This window comes from Lampris incognitus, chromosome 21, assembly GCF_029633865.1.
Source record: "Lampris incognitus isolate fLamInc1 chromosome 21, fLamInc1.hap2, whole genome shotgun sequence".
NCBI lineage: Eukaryota > Metazoa > Chordata > Actinopteri > Lampriformes > Lampridae > Lampris > Lampris incognitus.
The window spans coordinates 25,944,184-25,957,679 of record NC_079231.1 but is presented as its reverse complement, the minus strand read 5'-3'; the positions used below and the strand labels follow the sequence as shown (position 1 = coordinate 25,957,679).

The 13,496-nt window shown below is 51.7% G+C and overlaps 1 protein-coding gene across 1 annotated transcript in view; it reads left to right on the top strand.

Annotated features, from left to right (window-relative positions):
• LOC130131447 (protein FAM184A-like) overlaps positions 1-13,496 on the top strand; it is an 86,290-nt gene that overhangs the window by 60,310 nt on the left and 12,484 nt on the right. The gene's annotated exons all lie outside the window — the stretch shown is intronic.

The window sequence follows — 13,496 nt, the reverse complement described above, 5'->3', positions numbered from 1 at the left end:
AGAGATCGAGTCGAGTCAATTCCGTTTACTCTCAACACAAAACAACACCGATACAAGACAATCTCTCCTGGCAACCAGCTAACCGCTAGGCTGCTGAAAACATGGCCCCACTTCCTGGAAAACTCTATGCAGTGCCTACGTCAGAACTCTGAAAGTCTGCCTTAGAGGAGCAGCAGCGCCTGGTGAATCTATCCTTAATTGTGTATCACCACACAGGCCCCCCCCAGAATTCACTATCACGAAAAAATGCAAAACAGTAATGTAACACATCAGTACTCGGTGAAACACAAACAGCCAACAGGCGAACAGTCCCCAATGAAACAGTCAACATCTCAGAGGGCGGACCAGGCGGCCAAAACGGCTGCGCTGAATGGGTATAGGGGCAGGGGCAGGGGACAGAGCCGGAGCCCGAGCAGGGGCCGAGGCTGGGCCGGGGGCCCGAGAAGGGGTGCGCCGTCACTGCGAGGGCAGGGCCAAATCAACCGGCACATCCAGGTCCAAATGGGCTGACTTGAGACAGTCCACCCAGACCCGCTCCGGCTTGCCCCCCATGTCCACTACAAAGTTCTTAGGCCCCGCTTCCAGGACGCGGAAGGGCCCGTCGTAGGGGGGCTGCAGGGGGGTATGGTGGCTGTCGTGGCGGATGAAGACGTACCTGGCCGACAGCAGATCCTTGGGGACGTAGGACTGAGGGAGGCAGTGGTGAGATGTAGGGATTGGAGGGAAAGCGTTGGCACCATCCCGGGCCACAGCCCGATGAGAAGCTGCAGACCAGTCCGGGAGAAACTCACCCGGGACACGCAGCGGCTGGCCGTAAACCAGCTCTGCAGACGAGGACTGGAGGTCTTCCTTGGGGGCAGAGCGAAGGCCGAGCATGACCCACGGGAGGCCATCGACCCAGTTGCTGTCCGTGAGGCTGGCACGAAGAGCGGCCTTCATAGACCGATGAAACCGCTCACAAAGTCCGTTGCCCTGTGGGTTGTACGCTGTGGTGCGGTGGAGCTTCACACCCAGCCCCTCCGTGACTGCAGTCCAGAGGTCCGACGTGAACTGCGGGCCCCTGTCGGAGGTGAGGTCAGCCGGCGTGCCAAAACGGGCCACCCAGGACCCGATGAATGCCCGGGCCACCTCAGTAGATGTGGTCAATGACGGGGAACAGCTTCCGGCCAGCTGGTGGTCCTGTCCACCATGGTGAGAAGGTGAGTGAACCCGTGGGAGGGGGGCATGGGGCCCACCAGGTCCACATTCACAATGTTCAAAACGCCTCTCGGGCACCAGGAATGGCGCCAAGGGGGCTTTGGTATGACGGTGTACTTTGGAACGCTGGCACGCCACGCAGGAGTCAGCCCAGGCCTTGACGTCCTTCCTGAGGCCGGGCCAGACAAACTTGGCCCCCACCAGCTTAGTAGACGCCTTCACACCTGGGTGGGAAAGGCCATGGATAACGTCAAAAACACGGCGCCGCCAGCCGGTGGGCACCATGGGGTGGGGCAGGTCCGTGGAAACGTCGCAGAGGAGCGTGGCGTTGGCGCTGTCAAACACCACATCCTTCAACCGCAGCCCCGTAGCAGCTGTCCGATAGGCCTGGATGTCCGCGTCAGTGGCTTGGTCTGCAGCCATGGCAGCATAATCGAGTCCCTAGTGAACGGACCCTGCCACCGCCCGGGAGAGGCAGTCAGTGACCAAGTTGTCCTTGCCAGCCACGTGCCGGATGTCTTCGGTAAACTCTGAGATGGCAGAGAGCTGACGCTGTTGGTGCCCGGACCACGGCTCGGGGGTCTTGGCCATGTCAAATGTCAGCGGTTTGTGGCCGACGAAGGCAGTGAAACAGCAGCCTTCCAACAGGAACCTGAAGTGTTGGGTGACGAAGAAGAGACCCAGGAGTTCCCGGGCGAAAGTGCTGTACTTCCGCTCGTTGTCTTTAAGCTGTTTGCTAAAGAAGGCAAGGGGCTGCCAGGCACCGCCCACCCACTGCTCGCCCACCGCCCCGACCGCATAGTCAGAAGCGTCGGTCATGAGGGCAATCGGGGCACTGGGGGGCGGGTGCGCCAGCAAAGCGGCATTGGCCAGCGCAGTCTTGGCGTCGTCGAAAGCTTCGTCCATCCCCGGGAACCAGTCTATCTCGCCCTTGGCTTCCTTGCCCCGCAGGGCCTCGTACAAGGGCCGCATGCGGTGAGCTGTGTGGGGAATAAACCTGTTATAAAAGTTCACCATGCCCAAGAACTCCTGCAGGGACTTCACAGTGCGGGGGCGTGGAAAACTGGTGACGGAGTCCACTCTAGCAGGAAGCGGAACGGCTCCCTGAGGGGAGACGTGGTGGCCAAGGAAGTCAATGGACGACAGGCCAAACTGGCACTTGGCTGGGTTGACTATGAGTCCATGTGCACTGAATCGCTAGAACAACTGCCGGAGCTGCGTCAGGTACTCCTCCGCGGATGCGCTGGCCACGAGAATGTCATCCACATAAACAAACAAGAACCGCAGATCCCGTAGCACAGAGTCCATCAGTCGCTGGAAAGTCTGCGCTGCCCCCTTGAGACCGAAGGGCATCCGCAGGAACTCGGAAGAGTCCAAATGGCGTGATGACCGCTGTCTTGGGCACGTCCCGAGGGTGGACCGGTACCTGGTGGTAGCCCCGCACCAAATCTACTTTGGAAAAGATGGTGGCCCCCGCCGGGTGGGCGGAGAAGTCCTGTATATGCGGGACGGGGCACCGGTCGGGGGTTGTGGCGTTGTTCAGGTGACGAAAATCGCCGCAGCGGCGCCAACCGCCGTCAGCCTTAGAAACCATGTGCAGGGGGGAGGCCCACGGGCTGTCCGAGCGGCGCACGATGCCGAGGCGTTCCATGGTGACAAACTCCTCCCTGTTGATCGCTAGCTTAGCAGAGTCGAGGCGCCGAGCACGTGCGTAGACCCTGACCGTCGGTGGCAATATGGTGCTCCACGCCGTGCGTGGCCACTGCTGATGAGACATAGGTGTGGTGAGGTCAGGGAACTCTGCGAGCGGTCGTTGATACGTGTCTCCGGCGGCGAGCATGTTTGACAGGCCGAGCGTCCCTGCACCTCCCAGTGTGCACGGGTATGTAGCGAAAGAGACAGCATCGATCAAGCGACAGTTCGTAACATCCACCAGCAGCCTGAAGGCGCACAGGAAGTCCGCGCCCAGGAGGGGAACCGACACCGCGGCCATAACGAAGTCCCAGCCGAAACGCCGCCCGCCGAAACACACCTCCACATACCCGGTGCCGTAGGTACGTATGGGCGTGCCGTTCGTGGCATCCATCGGGGGGCCTTGTCCGACGGCCATGGTGTCCGCGGCCGATGCAGGCAGGATGCTACGCTGAGCGCCCGAATCGACCGGCAGCCGCCGGCCAGATGAGGCGTCCTTGATAAACAACAGCCTGCTGTTCTCGCCGGCGCTCATAGCTGCTATTGAGCGCCCCCTGGCGTTTCCCTGGACGCTGAAGCTGCATGGCGGGCGACACTGCTTGGCCCTGGCACCAAACCTGTTCTGGTAATAACACAGCCCGCTGCTGTCACGCTGGCGGCGGGCGGGCACCGCGGCCTCCTCCAGCGGCGGGGGCGAGGTCTGGGTGGGGAGCATCGCAGGAACGAACTGCTGCCGGTTGGCGAGGGAAATCCTGTCCGCTTCCGCACCCAGAGCGCGGTAGCCTTTGGTGGAGGAGGGGGGGGGGGAGCTGGCTAGCGCTGTGCGCACAGGCGCTGCCGTAGAAAAACATGGGTGAAAATGAAGGAGGGGTCCGCCGAGCCCAAAACGGCCAACATCTTCTCCAGCAGCTCGGAAGGTTTGCTATCGCCGAGTCCGTTGAGTGACAACAGGCGAGCCGCCTTCTCCATCTCCGACAGCTGGAAGAGCTGCAAAAGGAAGCCGTGAGTGCGCCGTGTTTCCCCACATCCGGGGGGCTTCCAGTAGCCCCATAGCTCGGGCCGTGGTCCGGGCATCCAACGCCGCCACCACATGGAAACACCTCGTACCGTCCCGCGTTATTCCTCCCAGCTCGAACTGGGCTTCAATGTGCTGAAACCATGGCCGGGGACTGTGCTGCCAAAACTCGGGCAACTTCACCGTCGCTGCTGAGATGCTAGCGCTAACATGAGCCATACCGTTAGCATGACTCGGAGCCGGAGCGGTGTCGTCATCGCTTTGGGTCGACATGTTCGTTGTCAACGTGCGGGGTCACCAATGTGGGAGTGCAGGAATGAGGAGACGGAGAGATCGAGTCGAGTCCATTCCGTTTACTCGCCACACAAAACAACATCGATACAGCACAATCTCCCCTGGCAACCAGCTAACCAACCGCCTAGGCTGCTGCCAACATGGCTCCGCCCCGGCAATTCTAAGCAATGCCTACGTCATCACTCTGAATGTCTGCCTTAAAGGAGCAGCAGCCCCTGGTAAATCTATCGTCAATTGTGTATCACCACAACATTTATCCATGGTAAATTTTGATATTTATTTATGGTAAATCTTGTAGGTCTTGCGAAAAATATGTCGTTGTCAGTAGCACGTGCCAACAAACAGGAAACTGGTATGACCACTGCAGTAGAAACCGGAAGTCAGTGGAATAAAGTTATGCACTGAGTCGAATCCCCCCACCTGACCCTACCCCTTGTTCTGGGGCGCCCTCTACTGGGTAGTGCTCAATCAGAACGGAGCTACAAGGGATAGGATTTGAAATCTTCACCCAGGAAGTGCAATGATGGTGATGACTCGTTAACGCCATCACCGTCATTTGCTCAGGACATTGTCATAACATTATAGTACGATACAGTTTATATTAAAGCCTGCTGCTTGCAGCCGTTATCAAATATTACTGTGAACCATGTGACCAGATATTCAGGACAGAACCAGACAGATGTTGATCGGATATGCAAGACAGTACACGACAGATGTTGGCCAGATGTGCAGGACAGACCCAGAGATTTTGACCAGATGTGTAAGACAGAACAAGTCAGATGTTGGCCAGATGTGCAGGTCAGAACAAGACATATGTTGACCAGATGTGCAGGACAGAACCAGACAGATGTTGACCACAGCCAGGAAGCATGTTCACATGTTGGCTATATAAGTGTTAGCCCTGCCCATAGAAATTTCTGCCCTGCGTCACACAACATGAAGGAATCTCTATGAATGTTTATGACTGTTGTTTTTAACCGTCATTCGGTCAGTTGTGTCATTTCTAATGCAAAGCTGACATTGTTGGAATCTGTTGTAGTTGACCCAGTCGTTCTGAGCTGCTCGATTTGATGTATTTTGCTCGTCTGCAGCTCGAAAACAGACATCTCAATGTCATCTTTGGATCAAAAATTACATGATTGACCAAATGACACTTAATGACAACAGTCATAAACATTCATAAAGACTCCGTGTTCATGACAGGTGTCATGTCATGGTTGTGGCGGTTTCATGTCAGTATTATGCACACCCCTTCAGATAGTGTTACCCTGCCCTGCTCCAATAACAGGTGAGCAGGGAAGTGCAGAAAACTTGCTGCTGGATCATTCTTCAAGCTTCATACACGAGACTCTCTCATGTCACCAAGGTACTCATGAGCTCCAGTTTCTGGTGGGGCAGTGTTGTATACTCCTATTTCTACTTGATTATAACTTCTAATAAAGAGGCAGGAGACGGAGGACTATTTTATGTGGTCAGATGTAGTCTTGTCGGAACCCCGGAATCAGAATAACCATAACACACAAGGTACACAAGGGAAGTGTGATGGTATCTCAGAAGGGACAAACCTAGATGGCCAACACATAACAGATCCCTCCCCCTTTATTTTTCATGTTCCCTTGACAAAAATAAAACATTTCACTCCATGTATACTTTCTTTAAAATCTTGGTTTCAAATAAAATCTATTACTATGTCACATTCTCTATTGTTTGGTATTCGTCCCTTTATGATTACTTTTAACAAATTAACATGTGTTAATTGCCAAAACTTGTTTTGACAATATAGAACTTTTGCCTGAACTAGGGAAAGACCTCATTTCCCGGACTGAACCCTGGGGATTATTATGCCCCAACACTGTGGGTTAGTCTCTAGACAACAGTGTCAGTCTATCCGGAGGTCGTCTGTATCTTCTGGGGTAAGTACGACCTGTGGGTAAGTCAGTCACTGTGTCTCTGGGTGGTGCCTGTATGGGTCCTGGTCTGGGCGAAGTGATGCCTGGCGTAGGTACCTCAGCAGGCGTAGGGGTGTCTGGAACTGTATCCATTCCGGACGCTTGTGTCTGGAGATCTTCTGGTGATGGAGGTGGTTCCTGGTAGACCTCCAGCTCTGGATCAAAGGATAATGGCTGAGGTGAATCAACACAGGAACCAGAAGTGTGGAGTAGTTGATCAATGTGTCTTCTCCAGATTAGACGACTACTGGTTTCTACTGTGTAAGACACTGGACCTGTTTTTGCTAAAACTGTTGCTGGTGTCCAATTTTCCCCTTTGGAATAGTTCCGGGCGAGAACGCTGTCACCAGCTGTGAAGCTCTGCAGCCTTGCTTTCCCTCGTCTCTCTGCCTGAGCTATCTGTTGATGGTGCACAACCTCTCTTGTCTTTTGTGGTCTCAGGAGGTCCAGACGAGTGCAGAGTTGTATCTTGAGCAGAGCTGTGGCAGGAGACACCTTTGTGGTTGCATGACGTGTGTTTCGGTAAGACAACAGGAAGGCACGGAGACGCCAGTTGAGGGACTGCATACCTTGAGAGGACGTGAGCGCTTGCTTCATGGTCTGTACAAATCTTTCTGTGAGCCCATTTGTAGCTGGGTGATACGGCGCAGACTTGATGTGTTGGATTCCGTTCTCTTCCATGAATGTCTTGAACTCTTCAGACACTAGTTGTGGGCCGTTATCACTAACAAGCTGCTGTGGTAAACCAAAACAGCTGAAGATAGACCTTAGCTCTTCAATGGTTCTCTCTGAGGAAGTGCGCTTCATGACGGCAACTTCAGGCCATTTGCTATGAGCGTCGACCACCACTAAAAACATGTAGTTCTCCAGCGGTCCAGCAAAGTCTATATGGACTCTTTGCCACGGTTCTTAAGGCCAGCCCCATGGGTGTAATGGAGCCAACTGTGGGAGGTTTCTCAATTTCTGCAGGCAGAAAATGACTTTGCTTTCTCCTCTATAGCTGCGTCCAGGCCCATACACAAGAAATAGCTGTGTGCAATCTCTTTCATTTGCACCACACCACAGTGTCCAGAGTGGAGCTCATCAAGCACTTTCTCTCTTAGTAGCGGTGGAATGATGACACGATAGCCCTACAATAAGCATCCAGACTGGACTGAAAGCTCGTTCCCTCTCACCAGGTAAGGCTTCAAACTCTGTGTCATCTCTCCTCTCCTTCCACAGGTGATGATGTCCATAACCTCAGACAGGACTGGATCAGTGCATGTGTGTTTCTTCACATGAGTCGAGGTCACTGGAGCAGCAGGTACTTCCTTGAAGTAGAAGATCTCAGCTTGTGTTGGCTCAGCGTGTTTGACAGGTAACGGGAGCCTGGAGAGCCCATCTGCGTTCCCGTGCCAGTCTGCTTTCCTGTAATTTATGTCATACTGGTGAGCGGGCAATAACAGAGCCCATCTCTGCATGCGACTGGCTGCCAGTGACGGTATGCCAATGTGGGGACCAAGGATAGAGGTGAGTGGTCAATGGTCAGTCAGTAGCGTAAATTTCCTGCCAAAAAGATACTGATGGAATTTCTGCACTCCAAATATTACAGACAGTGCTTCATGCTCAAACTGTGCGTACCTGCTTTCTGCCTGGCTCAAGGTCCTCGATGCGAAGGCAATTGGTCTCTCTTCCCCTGATGGTAAGATGTGTGACACTACTGCACCTACACCATACGGCGAGGCGTCACATGCCAACTGAAGTGGTAGTTTGGGGTCAAAATGAGGGGGTCTCTGATTCAGTGAGGGCCAAATTGACTTCTCTGAAAGCTACCTCACATTTGTCTGTTCACTTCCATATTTTGGTTTTGTTTAAAAGCTCATACAGTGGCTTCAGCTCATTGGCTAAGTTAGGCATGAACTTTGCATATTATGTCAGCAGGCCAAGGAATGATCTCAGTTGACTCACATTCTTCGGGAACGGTGCATCCACAATAGCCTTCACCTTTGATAGTGCCTTGTGGGGTCCGTTACTGTCAATTTCGTGGCCCAGGTACTCAACAGAAGATCTGAAAAATTCACATTTATTCTTCCTTACTCTCAGACCATAATCCTCCAGTCTTTGTAGTGTTGCATCCACGTTCCTTAAGTGGGATTTCTCATCTGGACCTGTGATAAGGAGGTCATCCAGATAGCACTGGGTCCCTGGTAGCCCACTCAGAATTTGGTCCACTGCTGTTTGGAACAGTGCAGGAGCAGAAGTAATCCCAAAAAGGGAGCCTATGGTACCTGTATAGCCCTTTGTGTGTCACTATGGTCAACAGTTCCTGTGATTCTGGATCCACATGCATCTGCAGATATGCCTGACATAAGTCTATTTTACTAAACTTTGTCCTCCAGACAAACCTGAAAAGAGGTCATCGATGAGGGGTAAAGGATACTGTTCTGCAGTCAAGACAGGGTTCACAGTGACTTTAAAATCGCTGCAGATCCCTAGAGACCCATCACTTGTTCTCACTGGTTCCAATGCTCCACTCTTCACTAATTTGTGTAATTCTCCTTCTACCTTGGGTATGATGGCATATGGGACAGGTCTAGCTTTTAGACACTTTGGTGTGCTTCCTGGACTGGCTGTCAGCTTAACTGTAACGTATTTTATGCTGCCGAGTTCTCCATCAAAAACCTTGGGAGTGTTTCTCCAAGATGTCCTGTAGGGGGCCTGCTTCTCATTATACACATTAAATTACATTACATTACAGTCATTTAGCCGATGCTTTTATCCAAAGCAACTTACAATAAGTGCATTTAACGTAGGAAATCAGGAGAACTACTAGTCATCAGAGGTCATAAGTGCACCTAAACAAGCATCTAAGAGCAAAACCAGTGCTAAGGTAAAAGTGCAAGAGAGAGATTTTTTTTTTAATAAGTGAATACAATAAGTGCTAAGAACAAGTAACAGGGTAGTAGTTCTTAAAGAGGTGAGTTTTCAACCTGCGCCGAAAGATGGGCAGCGACTCCACTGTCCTGACATCAGTGGGGAGTTCATTTCACCACTGAGGGGCCAGGACAGAAAAGAGCCGTGACCGGGTCGATCTGCAGCAGGGCCTCTGAGCGACGGAGCAACCAGGCGTCCCGAGGTAGCAGAGCGAAGTGGTCAGGCGGGGGTGTAGGGCTTGACCATGGCCTGGAGATAGGAAGGTGCTGTTCCTTTTGCTGCCCTGTAGGCTAGCACCAGAGTCTTAAACTGGATGTGAGCAGCTACTGGGAGCCAGTGTAGGGACATGAGAAGGGGAGTTGTGTGGGAGGACTTAGGGCTGTTGAACACCAGGCAAGCTGCAGCTTTCTGATGGCCGACGCCGGGGCGCCAGCAAGGAGGAAGTTGCCGTAGTCCAGCCGGGAAATGACCAGAGCCTGGATGAGCACCTGGGCCATCTCGTCGGTGAGGAATGGGCTAATCCTCCTGATGTTACAGAGGAGAAATCTGCCGGAGCGAGCAACCGATGCAATGTTTTCAGCAAACGACAGTTGGTCGTCCAGGATCACACCCAGATTCCTCACAGTCCGATTTGGCATCACCCCGGTGTTGTCAATGGTGATGGCCAGGTCTCGGTGTGGGCAACCTTTCCCCGGGAGGAACATCACCTCTGTCTTGTCCAGATTGAGCTTCATGTGGTGTGTCGCCATCCACTCTGAGATGTCAGTCAAGCATGCAGCAATGCGTGTCTCTACTTGTGTGTCAGAGGGAGGAAAGGACAAGATCGGCTGGGTATCATCGGCATAACAATGGTAAGAGAAGGCATGCGAGCGAATAACAGAACCCAGAGATGTTGTGTACAGGGAGAAAAGGAGAGGACCCAGAACTGAACCCTGTGGAATGCCTGTAGTCAGTCTGCGAGGCTCCGACACAGATCCCCTCATGTCACCTGATAGGAGCGACCCGTCAGGTAGGTTGCAAACATTGACACCCAGCCCCTCAAGGGTAGAGAGGAGGAACTGGTGGTTCACTGTGTCGAATGCAGCTGACAGGTCCAGGAGTATCAGTACAGAGGAGAGAGAGTTTGCTCTCGCAGAGTGCAGCGATTCTGTCACTGCAAGGAGGGCCGTCTCTGTCGAGTGACCCACCTTGAACCCAGACTGGTTGGGGTCCAGCAGGTTGTTCTGGTGGAGGTACAAAGAAAGTTGGGTAAAGACAGCACGTTCGAAAGTTTTGGATAGAAAGGGTAGAAGGGAAACTGGTCTGTAGTTTTTGACATCAGAGGGGTTAAGTGATGGTTTCTTGAGAAGTGGGGGGACTCTAGCAGTCTTTAAGGCAGATGGAAAGCATCATGCCTGGAGGGAGGTGTTGTTGAGGTGGGTTAGATAGGGAAGGAGTTAAAGTACTATAGACTGAAGAAGAGTGGAGGGGACCAGGTCAAGGAAGCATGTGGTGGGGCGACTGGATGTGATGAGGTTTAGAACCTCGTCGGGGGAGAGGGGAACGAGGTGGGATAGGGTGGGACGTGGAGAGGTGAAAGAAGGTGCAGAGGGTGGGATAGTGCAAGCAGTACTAACCGGGTGGTGAGAAAAGGAGGATCTGATGTCATTTGCCTTCTTGTCAAAGAAGTTAGCGAAGTCATCAGGGAGAAGGGAGGAAGTAGGAGGAGGAGGTGGGAGTTGAAGAAGTGTAGAGAAGGTTTCAAAGAGTTTCTTGGGATTAGAGGCAGAGGATAGGATTTTAGAGCAATAGAAGACAACCTTAGCAGCAGAAAGGGAGGGGGTGAAAGTGGAAAGAATAGACTGGAAGTTGAGAAGGTCCTCTGGAAGTTTGCCTTTTCTCCATTTGCGCTCTGCCACTCTCAGGCTCCGTCTGTCAGTACATACTGAGTCGGTCAGCCAAGGGGCAGGTGGAGTTGGGCGTGCAGGCCTGGAGGTGAGGGGACAGAGATTGTCCAGAGAAGAGGAGAGGGTAGAGAGAAGAAGATCAGTAGCAGTGTCAGGGGGTAAGAGAGAGAAAGATACAGGTGTAGGGAGGATAGAGGTAACAGAAAAAGAAAGATCAGTGGTGGAGAGAGAGCGGATTTGTCTACGGGTGGAAACCATGTGGGTACAGGAAGGGGCTGAGGGGGGTGAAGAGAGGGAGAGAGAGTAGGGCATGAAATAGTGGTCAGAGAGCTGGAGGGGAGTAACAGAGAGATTGGAAATAGGACAGTGTCTAGTAAAGATAAGGTCCAGCTGGTTGCCAGCCTTGTGGGTAGGAGGAGAGGGTGAGAGGTGAAGGTCAAAGGAGGAGAGGAAAGAGAGAAGATGATCTAGCTTGTTAATATGGATGTTGAAGTTACCGAGAAGGACAAGTGCAGAGTCATCAACAGGGAAGTGCGAGACAAGTGTGTCAAGCTCCTCCAGAAACTCACCAAGGGGGCCTGGTGGGTGGTACACAACCACGATGGTGAGTTTGACTGGATAAGAGACAGTAACAGCATGAAATTCAAAAGAGGGCGGAGAAAATGGTGGGATGGAAACAAGAGAGTATTTCCATTTCAGGGAGATCAGCAGGCCAGTACCACCACCCCGCCTCCCAGCTCTGGGAGTGTGAGAAAAAGAGTACACATCAGAAAGAGCTGCGGGTGTGGTAGTGTTTTCTGGCATGATCCAGGTCTCAGTTAGAGCAAGAAAGTTGAGGGAGAGCAAGGATGCGTAGCCTGAGATAAACTCAGCTTTCGGCACCGCAGACTGGCAATTCCAGAGCCCTCCCGTCACCACTTGCTCAATGTGAGTGGAGAGAGTGGGATAGATGAGATTGGTAGGGTCACAGCCCCTAGGAGTGACCCAACGTCTATGCCAGTCCCGGGAAGAGGAAAGGACAGGAATGCGAAGGAAACACATAGTCTATACTAGCTACACAAAATACAGATGACTGACCGGATCTAAAAAGAGCAGTCCGTGCTTGACTAAGTCTTGGCTTGAAAAAGTCGCGCTTGCATTTGTTTACTCTAGCCTTCGTTCAATCTAGGCTTGTTTGCCTGAGACTTGGAAGTAGCAGCAGCGATTTAAAGAACACAGATTGCTAATTGTCTGCCATGAGTGCAGGCCACACCCTGGCCACTTAACATCCAATTGGCCAAAGAGGTACACTGAAAAGAGGCCTATTGCCCAGAAACTGGTCACTTATGTAAAACTCTATCAAACCTCACACAATACTATTAAAACTTCAAACAGCAAGTTACCATGGAATATATTTATAAGCTAAAAGGATAACTAAGTCAAAACAGCTAGGCAACAAGAAATATTTAAGGGCACACTAGGTGAAAAACAGCTACAGCTAGAATAAGTAAATAAGACAAGTAAGTAAATAGAATAAGACAGCTACAGGTAGAATAAGATCCCACTAGGAACCAGCAGCAGATGTGTAGACGAAAAGACTAATACTCAAGCAGCTGGAGTAAGACTAGTAGCAACTTAAGCATGAAAGATGATACTTACTCTATTCTAGATGAACCAGCAATTCAGAATCACTCCAGAAGTTAAAATGCACACTCAGACAGCTTCTGCTACCATGGATACATGTGTACCGGTGTCTACTTGCATCTGCACTGCTTGGTTCTCCAACAGTGGTGTGACCCAGTATCCATCATCACTGTCCCTCACAGATAGAACACACACTGTGTCATCATCAGACTCAGAGCTGCTCTGCTCATTCTGGTCATGCTCCATCTTATTCACGTGTTTCTTTTTGTTTCTGTGGAAGCCACTTTCCTTCTTTTCAATGTGCTGTTTGTGTGTTTGGGTCTTTTTTGTTCTACATGCACATTCAATATGGCCTTTCTTACCACAGTGTCTGAAGTCTAAGTCTCTATATCAGCACTCTGATTCCTGGTGCCCTGTTTTACCAAAACGATAGCATGACTTGCCAGCTGCTGCCTTGTTCTTGGACTCATAAGACTACTGATGCACTTGTGTTGATGCCCTTAGTTGCTGTGCTTCACTAGCAGCCATCTCTGTTGACGTGCTTATCATTATGGCCTTTTCCAGTGTCAAATCAGCCTCAGAAAGTAGTCGTTTCTGGGTGGACTCAACGTAAGCCACACACCAATCTGTCACATATGGTGTCATTGAGCACACGTCCAAATTCACAGTGTTCAGATAACCATTTCAGTGCAGCTATGAACTGTGAAACATCCCCCCTCCCCCTGGTTCCTTTTATGGAATCTGAACCGTTCTGCGATGATCAGCGGCTTAGGAGAATACTGATTTCCCAGTGTTTGGACTATCTCTTCATATGATTTGTCCCCTGGCTTGTCAGGTTGCACTAAACTGTGCAGTAGGTTGAATGGTTTTCCTCCCATAACGCTCAAGAAGGTTGGCACTACAACCTCGCCATTAATCTTGTTAGAA